Below are 18599 nucleotides of genomic sequence, written 5' to 3'. Positions count from 1 at the left end.
AACTGAAAAGTGTCTTATTTTGAGCTCCTCTTGAAGTTTGTTTAAGGATAGTTTTCTGTTTGAGGTCATCTACCTCCTTGTATGCTCCATCCCTCTCTGTAGGCTTATTTTGCTTCCTATCTTAGCCTTACTTGCAAGAATTTTTGAGATTTGTCATAAAATGAAAAGAGCCTTATTTTGAGCCCCTATTGAAGTTTGATTAAGGGAATTTTTCTGTTGGGGGTCATCTACCCCCTAGTATGCTTGTTTGCATCTTGTTTTGAGCCTTGCATGTAGGCCTTTGTTGCATGCTTTGTTTGGCCTTCTAGCCACTGAAATCTGGTGGATTTTCAGTGGCCATCACACTGTTTTGAGAGCCAAAATCAGAGGGGGGTGACCCCCTCTCACCTTGTCTTGTTTGTTGGCCCTTTTGGCCATCCAAAGGACTCCCATTTTGCATGCTTTGAAGTCTTGTTTCAGGCCATTATTTGTGAGTTTTTAGGTCTGCCTTAACTTTTTTCGGAGCCCCTTTGGCCATATTTTGTGTCTATCATGCATGTGTGGAGCAATCCTCCTCAAGGCCTTTCAAAGGGGCTTTCATTTGCATGCTTCATTGACCCATTCCAGGGCCTTTTTGGTTGGTTTTAGGACCCTCATAACCTATTTCCAAAGTTGGTTTTTCCATTTGGTGTGTCCATCATATAGGTGTGGAACAACCCCTTGCATGGCCCTCCAAAGGAGCCCATCATTTTTGCATGCATTGATTGAGTTTCAGCGATTATTTGGGCATATTTTAGCATACCATATTCCTATTTTTGGCTGATTTGGTGACCTCTCTTGTGCTTCATATACGTGTAATGTAAACCATGCTTACTAGCCTATGTTGCATGTTGTTTTAGCCCTTTATGTTAGCACTTTTTGGCCATGCTTAGAACTGATTTGGTGTATGTTTAGGACTGCCTTGGCTCTGTTTTCATGCCTCATGGTCAAATAATGCTTGCTTTGCATACTTGTGGTTCAATGCATTCGCCTAGTTGTGAGTTTCGGGGCTTATTTCGTGCATTGGGTGACATGTTTCCATGATTTGGGACTGTTGAGCATCTTATTTCAGAGCTGGAAATTGCATATTTGTATGCCATCTTTCATCCCTTGCCATGCTTTGGTAGAGTGGCATTTGATGCCTTAGGATTAGTCCCTTGCATCGTGCATGTTTGCATGTGTTTCGATTGTGTCATTTCCATCATATGGCCACTAATGTGAGTGTGGCTGAGGTCCACTCATATTGGTGTAAGTCCATCTTGCATTGTGTATGCCATTTCAGTCCGTAGCATTGCGTATGTTAGGTTGCATGTTAGAGCATTGTGCATGCCATGTTATATCACGCGCATTGTGTATGCCATTTTAGTCCATAGCATTGCGTATGCTAGGTTGCATGTTAGTCGCATTGTGTATGCCATCTCAATTGCACTGTGTTTGGGATAGGAGTTAGCCCAAACACGGGAAATGAGGGACGTTTCGTACTCAAAGTGACGAAACGTGTCTCAATTCCCGGTCACCGACACTCCGGATTAACCATGATGGAGTCTAAGTCTTGTTGTGTTCATACTTGCATTCATTCCATTGAGTCGTGCAAATTCGACTTCTCGGCCATCATGCATTGAGATGCGTGATTGGTGGCACGAGGATCGAGGTCTACACTCCCTTGAGCTTGTGCAAGGACGGGGAGAGTGGTCTTGCACAAATATGTTGAAAATACCTTGCTTTCTCTCCCTTTTGCCTTTGTTGCAGAAAAACCAGGATCCAGGGGCAGAAAGTGGTCGGCCGACCAGGTTTTCTGGCAGGCCGACCACTTTTTTTGGTTTCCACCACAAAGGGTGGTCGGTAGGTGTCTCCCAAGCCAATACCTGGTCGGCAGCCTTCCCAAGGTGGAGTTTCAGCCTTTTGGAGCTTTGTGCAAGTTTCTAAAATCAGTTGCAAACAAAGGCGAGACGAGGCATCGCGATGAAATTTCCTGACGAGGCGACTCGAGCATGCATGCATCTTTCATCATTCGGAACAGAGCTGAGGCGGTCTATGAATTTGCATACTAGTTTATTGCTTTCTTAGTTAATTTGTTAATTAATTAGGGTTTTGTAATATTTAATTATTCATTCGGACTGTAATTATTTATTCAGACCCTCCGAATGAGGGCATAATTGTAATAAGTGTGCGTGTGTGCGATGTATGCCTTCCAACCCCACGTCTTTCTCCCTTTCATTTATCAGCTTATAATGGTTAGATTAGGGCATGTTTCAATTAGCATACTTATGCTCGCATGTTTGCATCCATTCATCTGTGTTGCATGCACCGGGCTCGGTGCATTATACTAACTGCATTATATTTCAATTCCAAGTTGAATACATGTATCAGTTGTTGCATTTCATATGCCATTCTTAGAATAGCCGAGCCTATTGTAGTTGCATTTTTGCATGTGTTGCATTAGGCATTTCAGCATAGTTAGGATCATGCATGGATTTCAAACATAGCTTCTGTTTTGGCTTGGAGTACTCGGTAAGTGTTTATGCTTTAGCATCCTTGCATGTATGTGAGCGACTACCATGATAGCATGCTTACCCTGAGGCTATGTGCTTATGTGGTATACCTGCCTGAATGCCTGTGGGTGAAGGTTGGATTATCTGAATTGGAATAATGCATTGACTGTGAGTTTTAAGCCCACTAGATAGTGGCAAAACCATGTTTTCTAAACCCACCTGAGGGTGGCAAAATCTGCATTTTTAGCCTACTTGCGAGTAGCAAACCGCTTTAAAAAAAATGAACATGAAGTGTTTTGTTCCAATTCAGGCATCCAGTCTATACTTGTATGCTATGCGCATCACATAGTAAATCTAGGCTAATTACCGGAATAAGAACGCATAATTTTTTCAAAACTAGATATCGTGGTTAGTAGAGACCGATCTTTGATCGGGCGAGCGGGGGTGCTCATGAAGTGACCTTCCCCAATCGTATCCAAGTTCCCGAGCCGAGGCAACTTTGGTGATGACGGACATGTGGCTTTAGGCAAACGAGTCAGGGCTTCCTAAATTTCCCAAAATAAAATATTTAGGTGGCGACTCTGTATCTGGCAAAGCAGTCCATGTTTGGCACTTCTTTTAAAAAAATATGTTTTAAAAAAAAATGATTTGCCGGATCTGGACTCTTTGATGATTCATCGGTCTTGCATTGCACTCTGCGAGATTAGATACAGGACCGTGACATTTGAGTCCTGAACTGTAATAAGCCCAAATGAACAAAACGGAGCGATTCATTCCTCCCGGGACGTTCGAGGACGTCTACAAGTATATTTAACAAATTATATAATTAATTGAAATACAGGTGATATGCTATGCAAGTATAGAAATTATATTAAAGTAAATCTTCCTTATAAGTTTAAATGACCATGCAGGGTATTAGATAATCATTCTTCTAAAAGCAGGGGTGGTAAATATACTATGATATCCCAAGAGAGAGTTGCCTGACCAAAACACTCATACATACATACATACATATATATATAGATTTGTATACTGACAATAGTCCCACATTTGCCGACTTCAGAAACGGCGGGCCGATGGGTACCCAAAAACCTTTTTTCCTTCCACATTTGGTGACTCCTGAATCGGCAGGGACGTGGACACCCAAAAACCATGCTTTTCCACATTTCCTGACTGTTATACGACACGACATGGACACCCAAAATCACTCATTTTTCCACTTTTACCTACTACAATACGGCACGACTAGTGGACACCCAAAAACATTTTTCCACATTCGTCCGGCGATAAGCCCAAGATAGGGCAATTGGGCATCTTGACTCCCCGCGTGGGTACCAATTACTTTACACAACTCAACCAAACCCGACTCATTACCCAGACTCATAGACTATTTACCCTCTTTCAACTCCATCAATACGCCAACATTCTAAAAGTCACAAGATAAAATTTTAAAAGTTTATGATGCATGAATTTTCCAAATCTCAATTTCCCTATAATAATTTCAATGCATAATAATTCAATAGTTCACATGTCAATAATGAGAAGATTCTTCAATTCATAAACATCATCATCTCCAGCTTTGGTGTAAATGTCTCAAATTCTAACTTTTCAACATCAAAGTCAAGTAAATACACTTAATTTTAGGTTCTAGAGGCCAATTGGGAAAAAACCCCTTTTAACTTTTCCAACCATTCATACACATTAGTATCACAAGAAGAATTAAGTAATGTATATGATGCATGAATTTAAAGTTTTCAATTTCCCCTAGGATGAATTCAATTCACAAGAATCCAATAATTCATATTTCAACCTCAAAGTCGAATAAACACACCCAATTTCATGTTTTAAAAATCAATTGAGCAAAACCCCTCTTTATTGAACAAGTTCAAAACTAAGGTTTGTAGAAAATTAGGAGTTTTCTATCTTTCATGAATCAGAGACTAATTTTCATCATCAACAACAATAATCATCAATAATAGACATGATTTCATCCATAATCATGGATTATTGCCCACATCCTTCCAAATCATTTATTAGCAAACGCAATCCATACATATATACATATCTATATATCTACAAAGGTGAATATCTAATGAAATTGCCACATGTGGGTCACAAATTAAAGATATAATAAGTTAAAGATACCCCTACCTCAAGCATGGAAGCTTAAGATGGAAACCCACTTGAAATTTCAATGAAAATGCGAAACAATCGATAGATATCTTGAACTAGACTTGTTCTTCCATTTTCTTGAAGGATCTAGGGTGGATTTAAGGGAGAAATTGGAGAAATCAAGTGTTCGGAGCTCTAGGGTTTTGGGTATGGATGAGAAGGAGAGAAGAGAGGAAGAAAGAATAAAGATTTTGGGCCAAAAAGTGACTTTAAAGTGCCAGAATTCGCGCAGACCGCTTGAGTGGTCAAAAGTTCACCTGAGTGGACTTTTTTCCAACATAGGCACCCAAATTTCAAATAGGCATAACTCCTTGGTTCAGACTCCGTTTTAGGTCGTTCTTCTGTCCAAACGAAGCCCCGAAAATAAGCTTTCCAATGGTTATAACCTCACATCTAGATTCAAAGTATGGAAAGAGAAAAAGGCAAAAGTATAGAGACTACTCATAGGGGACAATTATCCGAATCAATATTTTTGGTTCAATCTTACTTTACCATTATGATACCACCTCAATCAATATCCCACAATGAACCAAAGAGGCTCCAAGTACAATAATAAGAGTGTCAAGAGCAATCCCACTAGTCTAACAAGTACGAAGTGCTACAACCTCAATTTCCAGATCTGATTCATCATTATCATCTGAGTTGAATCAGCCGACGCATGGCTAGAGAGGTGTGCAGCTTTGCCCTCCACTGCCACTGCGAAGCCTTCAAATAATTCTTCCAAGGATCCTCCGGCCGAACCAACAGTTTGAACTGGTAGTGGAACAGATTTGACCTTGAATAGATATGAGCCTTCTGACCTTGAATAGATCTGAGCCTTAAACAAATCTAAGCCTCAAATCTTTAAAAAAAGAAAAGAAAAAGAGAATCAGATCTGAGGCGGAGAAGAGAGATCTGTGGAGGAGGGACCTCACTTCCACCGATGACGACTCTGATTTTGACGGCGATGCCTTAAATCTTAAAAAGAAAAAGAAAAAAAAGAATCAAATCTGAGGCGGAGAAGGGAGATTTGTGGAGGAGTGACCTCACTTCCACCGATAATGACTCTGATTTTGACGGTGACATTGGGGCCCAACAAGGCCGTATCTATGTCGGCGCTTGAGGAAAAAGAAATGGAGATGAGAGAGAGAGATAGGGCGATCTAAGAGATTGAGAGAGATATAGAGGGAAGAGAGAGATTATTGGAAAATGAAGGGTTGGAAATAAACGGGGTTGGTTTAGAATATATATATATATATATGTGTGTGTGTGTGTGTGTGTGGGTACTTTGGTCCTTTTGTCAAAGCATGTCTTTATGGGTAAAGTATTTTAGCTTGTGGACTTTTAGCTAAAGAAAATCCAAAATTGAATTTATGGATTGAGTACCCTAAAAAATTTTAAAACAATTTCATATATATGTTAGACATATATTTAAGAACCTCCAAACTTAATTTAACAACTTTTTGGAGTATATCGATTGTTTTAATGAGTTTTGGAACTTGTTTGTTTGATTTTTATATTTCAAACTATAAGAAATTTGATATGAAAAATCGAAAGTGTTGTGATTATTATACTGGTTAATGATTGTTTGATTTATATATTTCAAACTATAATAAATTTGATATGAAAATCGAAAGTGTTGTGATTATTGTAATGGTTAATGATGGTAATGGTAGTAGCAATAGAAGATGAGAGAATTTTCTTTTATAACTAAACAGTAAAATTTCGTTGTGCGCAGCTTTTAAAAATATAAATATAATCTATAAAATTGAAATTTTGAAAACTGTTCATAGACATGGTAACCATATGTTAAGGGGAAGTGATGAAATTTCACTGTTTACATGCAAAAATTAAATAATAAAAATTTATCGTCAACAACAAAATTTTACTGTTAACAAATGTGTATGTGTTTTAGAATTTTATAACCAATATGAATTGTGTTTGATAGATTTTGATGAGAAGATTCAAAAAATACTAAATTGATCAAAAGTTAATATATACATATATATATATATATATATATATATATATTTATTTATTTATGAAAAGTTGTGGAATTTTAAAAAACAGAAAGGGTAATTTGTAAATGAATTATAAAATTTGGATCATACCCTAATGCATGAAGAAACTAGTGAGTGTCGTGTTCACATAAGGCCAAAATATTTGTTATTTTTTAATGTAAAAATAAGAATATAGAAGTTACTAGTGAAATTTGATTATTAGTATTGATTATAAAATTGACAAACTTTAACAAATTTAACTAAATTAGCTATTGGTAATATGTTTACTATTATCACTACTAGAAAATTGACTTTTTGCGTCTAGTTTTTTGCGACTGTTTGATTAGCCGTGGCAAAAAAAAAAAAAAACGCGACAACATGATGAAACGCAAGTAGGTAGTAAAAGGTCCCTATTTTCTTTCATTTATTTGCGCCCTTTGGTTTTGCCCTAGCAGGCTCACTCGACTCTCTCTCTCTCGTTCTTGCTTTCTATCTCGCTCTTGCTCTCGCTCTCTCTCTCGCTCACGTACCCATCATTGTCTGAAGGACTCCATGAGTATGAATCTCTCCGTCGATCTCTCAATCTCTCTGTTTCTGTCTCGATCTCTCTTTCTCTCTTGAACGCTCAATCTCTCTTTCGCACAATCTTGCTCTCTCTGTATCTGTGTACATATCTCGCTGCAATTTGCTTGATTCATCGCAGAGAAACCCTAACTCTACTAGTAGACCGCATTGAAAAGGTCTCTTGGAGTTCTCAAATGCAGCAGAGTAAGCTCACCTATCACGCATTGTGTACAAATTAGGTACCAACTCTCTTCAAATTTCCTCTGTTTTTTGTTTTGATTTGTTTCATATTTGTACTTGATCTGGTTTTGTATCTGAGAGTTCCTTTGTTTTTATTTTTTGCACTATAATAATACATTTTTTTGTTGGTTTGTTCTCGTTTGAGTTTGAAATTGTGTTTGATCTGGTTTTGTAGATCAGAGTTCTTTGGTTTATTGTGATTAATTTAGTTATCTTTAGATTCAGTATTTGCTCATCAAATTGATATGACAATCTTACGATTGCAGTTCTTTGTAATTTTATCTAGCGTTAGTCAAATGAAGTTATCTATGGTTTTTCTTGCAGGTGATTGCAAATTCAATCTCACTATTAAATCCATTTGATGTTATCAAACTTTTAGACTCACTGATATCTATAATCCATCTGATGTCTCTGTAATCCAGCTCTCTTCTCTGCTCTTCGATACTCTCTCTTTCTCTCTCTCTCTCTCTCTATATATATATATATATATCCATGTAATGTAGAACTATATACATACATACATTCCATTTCTATGTCTATCAAAACGAATCAGATTACTCTGAGACGACGAGTACAGTATTATCTACTGTACAATCGGTATCGAGCAAGCTTTTTTTAACTGCGAGAAATCTCTCTTTGTATGCTTGACTAAGCAATCTCGATGAATGTGAATTTTTTGAATCACGTGATTAACATTAGTTTTGTGATTTTACTTGTTATCGTCCATTCTTCCACGATTCAATCATCATGTTTTGTAAATTCTTCGACTACAATGTGAATTGTCTTTGTGGCTGACTATCCATGCTTCTAAATGCTTGAACTTGGATTTAATGAAGTTGTCTTCCAGGTTGTTTTGCAACTGTGTATATATTTTACTTAAATGTTTATTAAACACTTATCGCAGGATTGTCCAGAAGTGCATGCCAACACAGCAGAAACACTGTGTGCTATAACTCGATATGCTCCTCCAGGCCTAGCTGCTAAAATCACCAGCCCAAGGTAGCACTAGTTTTCATTCTGATCTTGTGGAAAGTTCACAATATTATATCATCTACTTGTTTCCTATTATTTACAGAAGTAATTATTTGTTTTATGTTCATAGTTTTATAGGAAGACTCTTTTGTCATGCTCTGGAGGATTCACGGCCAAAATCTATTTTGGTTAACTCATTGTCTGTATGCATATCTTTGTTAGACCCCAAAAGGCTGACCTTGGGGACATATCATTTTTACAGCCGCCAACTGTCTCATGGATCTACAATAAGTGCTAATCCCGAGACAGTCGAGGGCATGCTGGGGAGCCTAGGTAAGGGAACAGAACTTATTCATGATTAAAGTTGTGAATTATGGGGAGCCTTTCACTCTAGTGTTTACTGTCAATAGTAGATCGTTGTCATTATGAGATGGAAAAAACACAGCCACTTTTCGAAAGTGATTTTTATTAAAAAAAACTTATCGAGCTTTTTTTCTTCAATGCACCTTTCACCTTTAGGAGAAAAAAATTTCTATGGATATTATCTGATAATTTATATTTTCTAGGTAATTCTTGGGTATGGTGTACATATTCTTTTATAGAATTAGCACTATTTGGGTATTTTGAGAAAAACTGTGTCTTGCTTATTTATGCTACGATTAAGGAGATTCTGATTGTTTAAAACTAGTTCTCCCAACTCAGATATATCCAATATTGAGTTTGTATTTAAATTTTTTGAGAAAAATAATTGGCAGTTCAGAAGATTTGTAAGCTGGATGATATGCTGCATGATAGTTTACATTGTTGTAGGCCTGCTCCATATTGATAATGGTGCTGTTGATACAAATATGTGGGGAAAATACTTACTTTTTTTTCTCAGCCATAGCATGAATTTATAGTAATCAAAAAATAACAAGAGATTGCACATGAGAGCAAGAAATCTTCGAAGAAAAGAAACAAAGTTACGAATCACACATCGCTGTCCAATCGTTATGGTTATAAATTTGTTTCATATAAGGAAATGTGGTCAAAGAGTTGTAATATTAGGATATCATGAGGAACCAATAATTTTCGTCTCTGTTTTCTTTTGAAGGTGATTTACTCATCTCAGTCTTAGTGACTGCTAGTAGTGAAGCTGTTGAGAAGGATATGCTTTTGGCAAATAGATATATATGGTTTAGTCCTATGTTACATGGCTAGGATATGAGTATTGATTGTAGGCATTGAACCTCTTAAATCCAATCTTAAGTTTAAAAACTCTTAGATGGCAGGTAGGAAGTACAGGTCCTAATCCTCTCTACCCCATTCCTCCTACACACACACACACACACACACACCCATCACCGGTCCCACAATATTTTGGAGGCCTCTCTCATCAAACAAATCATGAAAATTTTACTATACAATTCTCCATGCTTTGAGGTCCCCTACATTGATGGTTTGGCCCAATACTATGAATGGTCATTATTTCCAAGATAAAAACTAGGGCTGGGGATTGAACTAACCATTGTAATGGTTACAATCTTTAATCCGAACTTATCTGAAAATCTAAATCTTTGTGTGTTTGTTCCTCGCCATTGATCTTTTTATTCATTGATGAATATGGGTATCTCAAGTGGAACCTCACATCTTTTTCTGTAAGATTTGTCTATTGATTACACTACTAGAAATATGACTTTTTGCGCCTATTTTTTTTTTCTCTTTAACATTAATTGGTTGTACTTATATATATATTATTATTTTTTATTTTTATTTTAGGTTTTGTCTTATTTTAGTATTTGGATTGTGTTGTATCCTTCATCTGTTTCCTTATCAGTATCCATCCTTCATCACAGACTAGAAGTCTAAACCATCATTTATTTTGTTAAACTATGCCATACGGCATGTTTCTACTTATTTTTTCTGAAATCAAACTTAAAATATTGGCATAAAAAGTAACAAGTCTTGTGGATCAAAAGCTGAAATCAAACTTAAAATATTGGCTGTGCAGTAATTCATCTTCACGCCTTTTTCGTTAACTTGTTGCTTATCCACTAATCTCACTGCAATCTTCTTGATCGATCAGGTTGTTGTACAGAAAGTGAAGGAATCGGAGATAACCGAGCAGGACTCGCTTCTACTGGTACAGTTCAGCTTTTGATTTTCATTTACAGATGATATGTTTGTAATCTAAAACTCTGTAGTGGTTTCAGAATTTCTATGATTTTGTTGTATTCATGTTATTTGCTTGGATGAAGTATATTTCTCATCTATATATAATGTTTGCATATGTAAATTCATGGAACTAGCCCAACCACGCTATGTGTTGTTGGAAATTTTTAGTTTCGTCCTAGGATGTGCTTTTGTCTTATCAAATGTTGTGAGAGAACTTTAATCATGCAAAATTGAAGAGTCAATATAGAATTCATGCCACATACATAATAAGCACATGTATATAGAAATAGAATGTGTGAGGTTGCCTTTGTTTGAGTTTTGAAGAAACTTCTTGACAAAGAAAATTCCGAAGCAAATTAGCATTAGACATCAACTTAATCTCAACTTCTGAAGTAACTAGTGTAAATTGTAAAAGACACTATGCAAACAGGTTCTTTGTATATAGCCTTATCTGATTCCTCAATCAGTTCATGGAAGGCTACCTTTTTGCAGTGGATTAGCTGAGGTTTTAGTTAACTGATTACAAGTTTATTATGTTATTTGTTCCATGTTTTGAGTGAACTTTCTCTGATATCCTCAATCAGTTCATGGAAGGCTACCTCATATCCTATTTAGCCTAAGGTACCAAGTAAACCATCATACTTCCACCTTTATAAATCAATCAGTTATTATAACCTTTGGTCCACTTGTAATGTAGAGAACATTATTCGAAGCTTGCTACAAGATCATGGGATTTTCCAATGAAGATTTCAAATTTTCAACTATATTGACTCCCAACAGAAAAGGATTAGTTTCTTGGGTTTTGCTATGGGCTTGGACATTGTGAATTTGCAAGTGTCTTGTTTGTGCTCTTCCTCAATCTTAGGTTTTAACATTTTTTTGCTCTAGAAGCCCTTAATTATGTAGCTTTAGTTTGAATCCTTCTATTTGACAGGGTGATGCTCAATTTTGGTGGCTACTATTTCAAAACTCACAAAGTTTGGTAATGCAATAATTTAAAAAATGGTTACTGCTTGATTAGACCAAACCAAACCAAACCAAACTGAACTTTGTGTCCTAGTCAAGTGGATCGGCTTCATGAATCTTTTTTTATCATTATGCTCTACTGCTTGCCGTTAAGAGAAGACTCCATTTTTGTTTGAGTCCCACTAAAAGAGAAAATGTGCCCATTGTAAGGTCCATTAGTTAATATGAGACCTAAGTTCTATGTGTATCAACTCTATTCGTTTATGTTTTTTTTCTAAAAAAGGTAGGATAATTTGAGTTAATGAAATGGTTTTGTGGCAATTTTACAGCGCGATTATGTCATGTAATCGTGTTACTGTAGCCGGTATTGTTCATGCAACTGTAGCCTATAGTGAATTGACTTGAATTTTAAAAACTTTGTTTAAAAAATTGTGTTTCTGTTTGGTATTAGGTGGATCCTAGAAATCATTTTGGAAAACTTCGACTTATATCTTCCTTGTGTGGAAAAGTAAATTAACTTTGTTGTCAACATTTCCAAACTTGTGTAGTTGGTTGGAAAGGCATTTTATTTATGTTATTGGAATGTCATTTTACTGGAGAAAGGTTAAATAAAGCAGCTCTATTCAGCAATTTTGCATGTTAGCACAAGTCCAATTCTTTTCTAGACCATTTTCTGCGTGAACAAAAGGAGGCGAAAGGTCCTCATTCTTGTACTCTTTGTCTCCTTTCTTCTCAGATAACACCCATTCAAATGATGGTTCTTTGTGTCATTCTCCTCTTTTTCTCTATATACCTGTGTCAAACTATTTATCTTTATGTCTTCTTCCTTTCTACCCATTTCTTGAGAATAGATACTCTCATTTAGTTCTCTCTTCAGTATCATTCTTATTTTTCTTTGTATTTTCATTCATTTAATACACTTCTCTACATCAATGTATCACTAATGAATTTCATTTGTTTTTTCAACGCCCACTTGAATCCACACAACACAATGTTCATTTGGTGACATGTATCATTTTCCTTGAATATATTCCTAGACAAATTACAATTGCATTAGTTGTTGCTATTGTTAGTACAGTAAAATAACTCTTCCCTACTCACCACTTTCTTACTTATGTGAGAGCTATATATAGATTTTTCAGGGATATTTACAAGGAAAAGAAAAAGAAAAAAAAAAAGAAGGAAAAATGGAAAACAAATATCCAAGGTCATATATGGATACTATTTGCTGATCAAAAAAATACATGGGTACCTAATTTCTGTCTATACTTGAATCTTGTAGCAACCAAAAGAATCACTTCTGGAGTTTGAGTTCATGTCATAAATTTGGTTTTTTTTTATGTATCTACCTCCTAGATCTATTATTAAGGACCTCTGGCTTCGGCAGTAGAAATTTATGATTCAAGGCTGCTACTCTTTTTCTTTATTTTTTCCAGCTCCTGATTGAATTTCCATTTATATTTGAAATTTGAAATGGTGCCTTTGCTCTTCAAAGCTGGCTTCTCATGTGCAGTCATAAATACAAAATTTGTCCTTGAATTTCCTTTTATTGTGTATTCCTCTATAATAGTCTTGTAAATTTTCTGCACACGTTGTGATTATGAAATTACTCGACAACTTTGATAGTCTTGTATTTTTACCAGGTCATGTTATGGATATATTGCTCATGTGATCTGTATTGTGGGTTGAGGATATTAGTTCTAATATTGTGTGTTGTAAATTATTGTTCGAGTGTTGTGAGCCAATATATTGTGGGTTGAGTGAAGTTAGCCCGTTCATTATGTTTTAGTTAGTTTCTTGCATCCTATACATAGGCTGGGTTTTTGCTTGGTTGTACTCACTCCATTTACAATTTTGGACAGGTTCTACTAATTCTCCAAGATTGAAGATGGGTGGTACAATTGTAAAGAATGTTGGTAGTAACCTGAAGCACTGTTGGCAGATCATTGACATGAAGAATGGCTGCCGGGACTATTTTTCTGGGCGGATTGCAGCTGGTCTCAGGTGCTGAATGCCTTGATAGCAATCTATAAATATTTTGTTTGTTATGGTGTCCACTACAGAGCTAGTTTTTTTGAGCCTACCCTTGCAGGTTGTGCAAGGGAATACATATATTTTTGCTACGGCTCTATCGCTGCCGTTGACTGTGTTCATAGTCCGCATAATCCAATTATAAGGCCCCTAAACAGGTTCTGGTTTAGTGAGCTGCCCCAAATCCATGATTACATATGGTCTTATTGAGGGAAGAAATGGAAAATAATGTGTTTGTACCTCTTCTTTTAGGGATATTTGTTTATCTTTTTGGACATATCTGTATGATTTGTGGATAGGTTTTTTTTTTTTAAAGGGAATTTTATTGAGGGAAGAAATGAAAAATAATGCATGAATGTTGAGATTTTTGCAAATATGTCTTTACGTTTATTGTATATAATATTTGAATATATATATGATTGTAGGTTTTGTTTTTTTTTTTTTTTTTTTTTTTTTTTTTTTTTTTTTTTTTTGCGACGGTAAGAAGATGGTCGCTAATACATTGTAGGCCTTTTTTAAACTCTTTTGCGACGGCAAAACATCAGTCGCTATAAGTAGGTTAGACGGTCGCAAATAATTTGCGACTGTTATTTTGCGGTCGCAAAAAGTATTTGCCACCCCCACATTCGCGACCCTCATTTGCCGTCGCATGGGCCATCGCAAAAAGTCTTTTGCGACTGTTTTTTTATTATTTGCGACGGCTTGTAACGGTCGAAAAAAGTACTTTTTTTAGTAGTGTATAAAATATAATTATATTTATTGTTATATAAAATTTCTAAAATCAAACCAAACAAAACTGATTTTTATGGTTTTATTATGGTCCGATTAAATAAATTTAATAGTTCTGTTATGATTTAATTATTTTGGAATGGTAAGAATCGATTCGATTCTTGATTTATTCTAAAACCGGACTAATCACATCTATTAACACCCCTACTTAATAAAGCTAGTTTTCTTTTTAATAGGATTTTTCTCATTTTTAATTTAATTTTAAAATCAACATAAAATTGAAAAAGTTCAGTAAATAAATTTTTTTAAAAAAAACCTTAAAATTAGGAGCAAAAGGAAGCCAAATTTGTGAGGACAAAAAAATGAATGTGGATCTGGATTGCTTCTTTCATTCTTGGATTCTCAAACATTTGTTTACAATTGCTTTTCAAATGAATTTTTTTTTTTTTGGCCCCGCGGGGGGGGGGGGGGCGGAATATGTGGGGTGTCATGGGCTAGCTTGTGCATGCCATATTAAGGCCTCGTTTGGGAGCATGTCATTTTAGTAACTTTTTGATTAAAATATGATGTAATAAAATTCAGTATGTTTGAGATGAATTTTTGATTTTTATGAAAAGATGTGTAAAAAGTAGAGAAAAAATAAATCTTTGACTTTTTTGTATAAGTTGTTGGCTTTTTGATTTTTTTAAAATAATTTTTTGACTTTTAGGGTAAGATGTTGCCAAACGAATCCTAAGTCTTTACAATCTGAACAACCCTTTTAAAATATATTTTATTTCCTACAATTTGTGGTCCCAAGAGTTTTGGGGCCGATAGGAGTCGAACTTAAGACCTTAGAAGGAGCAAACCCCCAAGTCACAAACCTCATCCAACAGGCCAAACCCTAAAGGTTAAGGGGCCTTTTGGAAAGTGGGTTATAATCCACTTCCATATTGTAACTCACTTCTCTCTCTCTCTTTCTCATAAAAAGCTAATTATAATCAACTTTTAACCAAAAAAATTGATTATAACCATCTTTCCAAAATAGTCCTAAATGATTTTCTTCGTCTCATCTCTCTTTGTGATCTCCACACTCCCCTTACTTTAGACTCATCTCTCTGTACACAAAAGAGAAATTCTTCTCATGTATAAGCAAGTCAAGAATATAGAACAGACGCAACACAACATGTGTCTGTGAATAAATATTTTCTGGTTTATCTTTATTCCTGACTTCATTGCAAGGTCAGCAATAAATATTTTTTTTTATAAAAAAAACCCATTTTAAATGAGTTTAGATTTGGATATAATGTTATTATATTGCTTTTGGTTTATTTCTTTTTAAACAATTACTCTGTTTATTTATTTGGATGTAACAAGTGATAAAAGAAAAGAATTGATTATGATTTTTTATTAGTGTGAGAAAAGAAAAATAAATATATATTTTTTTTCACTGCCATGTTTAGATATGTAAGAAAGTAAAACATGTGAAGAGCAAGTGAGATTTCTTTTCTTCCTTTATAATTTCATGGTCAATTTCAGCATTATGAAAATTTTATAATCGAATCAGTTTGTTTCTCACAACTTTTTGGTGAGAAAAGAAATAAGTAAAATAAAAGAGTTATTTTCTCACAACTTCTCATGGTTTGTTAGCATGTATCACTAAATTTATAAACCAAACAGGAAAATTTACTTTTTATTTATTTCTCACCAAATCACCCCATCCAAACAGTCTGTTAAACTTCTGATTCCTTATGTTTAGTATGAACAAACAGAGGAATAGCAAGAGACCCTCATCAAGGAAAATTAACCCTCAAAAGTTCTAATTTTGCTTTGAACCTGTACAATTGATTTGGTTGGGTCTGCTCACACTGTGTGCTGGCTAGAGCAAAGCTTCTCTTGCATTTATTTTTGAAAATCGGTTTAATTAGTTTGAATGACTGTTAAAACTTGATTATCTTGATAAAATCATACTAATTAAAATGATTAGGCAAAATATAAAGAGTATATTTTCAAATATTTTGACCAGGTAAAATGTCTCATCGAGTAAATTTTTTTTTTTTTTTTTTGGTTGGACAAAAAAGGATTGGAGGGGATGACTAGGCTGTGGTAATTCTCTAACCCCCGACCCAATAGAGAGTCGGACAAGAGAGTCCTCTCTAAGCATGACCATAGAAGCCCCAACCCACTGGAGAGTTAGACAAGAGAGGCCTAAACAAGTCCGACAATGTGATTATCACCATGTGGGAAATTCATAATTACTCCACATAACGGAGTTGGGTATGTGACCCTAGCTCCACTAAAAGCATAGTGACAAAGAAATCAATGGTCTAGAATTATTGTAACGCATGTGAATTTTAATGCCTTTGGGATACATTCAATTCCGTAATTTTAATATTTAAATCCTTGGTTGAGGGATAAATTCGATCTATACTTTGATTAGGATGTTTAGTTAGGTTCAAACTTATCGAAATTAGGGAAATTTGGCCTAAACCCCCTAGGCCGAACATGTTAGCATGTAAAGGATAACCCAAAATATTTTACTTCCTAATCCCCTGAATAGGAAGTGCGTTCTTCATAAATGGCAAATTAATATTTTTTTCTTCTTTTTTTGGATAGTTATGCCTCCAAGTTCAAGTGATTCACAGAGAGAGCAATCAAGGCCATCATGTTCTCCCAAAGAGAAGCCAGAGCTCTCGGCAAGGACAAGGTGTTAACGTAGCATCTGCTGTTAGGGTTAATCGCTCTAGTAGTTCTCTCTCTCTCTCTCTTCATTCTTTGGCGAGCTCTCTCTCATCAAATGACTCTCTCCGACCACCACATCCCTCCCCCACAAGCTGTGCAAACCCTACTTCAATGACAACCAAGCCAGTGTCGTCACACCACTGCAAGCCCTTCCATGACCGTTGTTACCCAGAAAACGACCCAAGAGGGGGGTGGGGTGAATTAGGTTTCTTAATGAATTGCTAAATTAAAATAAAGTTAACCGAAACAATAAACAAATAAAAATATGAAGCAATAAAGATGAGAGTAAAAAATTAAAATTTAATCCAAATGAGAAATGAATAAAAAATATGAAGCAATATAAATAAGACTAATTAAAATAAATAAAGCTGAGGGAAAGGAAGAGAAAGCAAACACAGAATTTATAGTGGTTCGGCTAAAATCAAGTCTATGTCCACTCCTCAAAATCCTCCTTGATATTTCTTCACTATTCGTTAAATAGTAGTTATACTCTTAGCTTCAAAGGTGCTAGTGAAACTTAAAAATTGATCAGTCCCAATCACTCCAACCAATTAGTTGTGAATCCGGTTCTAGTTACACATAATCCAAGTGATTTTATCAAAAACACTCACAAAATTATCTCTCTTTTACAAGAAAAAAAATTAATGGATACGAAACCCTTTTACAATGAAAGCTCAAATTCTCAATAAATTATCTCAAAATAAATGTTATTAAATGTTTTGAGAATTCTTGAATATCACCCAAAATTTTTCACCACTTCTATGTCATTTATTTTCTCCACAAGGCTTTAAAGCTATAAAATAAGCTTGCCGTTGCAAAGGGATTCTAGGTAGGCTTCTCTTTCTTTCTATTTTTCTTCCATTTGAGTTCATTAGCCTTTTGGACTTGCATCATTCTTGCCAAGGAACACTTCAAATCAATCAAAGGAAGGAAATGAATAAGAAAAGATATAGAAAAAAATTGATTTTTTTTAATATTAAATTAAAATATTCAAAAGATGCACAATAAATTTAGTTATTTTTAAATCGGTGCAATCTATGTCAAAATGACAAATTTTATTTTCATATTTTGTGTCAAATGATTGTAACATATATATATATATATATATATATATATATTAAAAAATCACAATTTATCTCATAATATTTTAGACATCATTAAAATCAAACCATAGGATTAACAATCTTTGTCACGCCCTCAAAATATAACAATAAAACCATCTCACAATATTTACCAATTAACAATGCATTTCAGAATATGATATCTTTACGTTCCCATGATTCCATTTTATGAAAGAGTAACATATGTAATAATACATTCATAAGTCCTAACTTTGAATCTATAGCATGTGTTGTAAGCAAAAGATATGAAATAAAAGTTAAGATAATATATAAATGTTCTAATGATTACAACTTTCCAAGACGGTGCTTGGTTGCAACAAAAGTGAGTTTAAACTCAATAAAATTAAAGCCTTAGGCTTGTACAAAATAAATACAACAATAACAAAAAAAAAAAGAAAAAAAAAAGAAGCTCTTGGCTCCAAATCCACCCAAGCTACTGC

The 18599-nt window shown here is 35.0% G+C and overlaps 1 long non-coding RNA gene across 1 annotated transcript; it reads left to right on the top strand.

Moving 5' to 3' along the window:
• Positions 1 to 10430: 10430 nt before the first annotated feature.
• Positions 10431 to 13962, top strand: LOC145806030 (uncharacterized). Its single transcript, XR_014348452.1, has 2 exons — positions 10431 to 10559; positions 13420 to 13962. It is a non-coding gene; the product is annotated as an uncharacterized LOC145806030 (long non-coding RNA).
• The last annotated feature ends 4637 nt before the right edge of the window (positions 13963 to 18599 follow it).

The sequence above is a fragment of the Camellia sinensis genome, chromosome 13 (genome assembly GCF_055761805.1).
Source record: "Camellia sinensis isolate YWXY chromosome 13, ASM5576180v1, whole genome shotgun sequence".
Lineage (NCBI taxonomy): Eukaryota > Viridiplantae > Streptophyta > Magnoliopsida > Ericales > Theaceae > Camellia > Camellia sinensis.
This window is presented reverse-complemented; position numbering and strand designations above follow the sequence as displayed.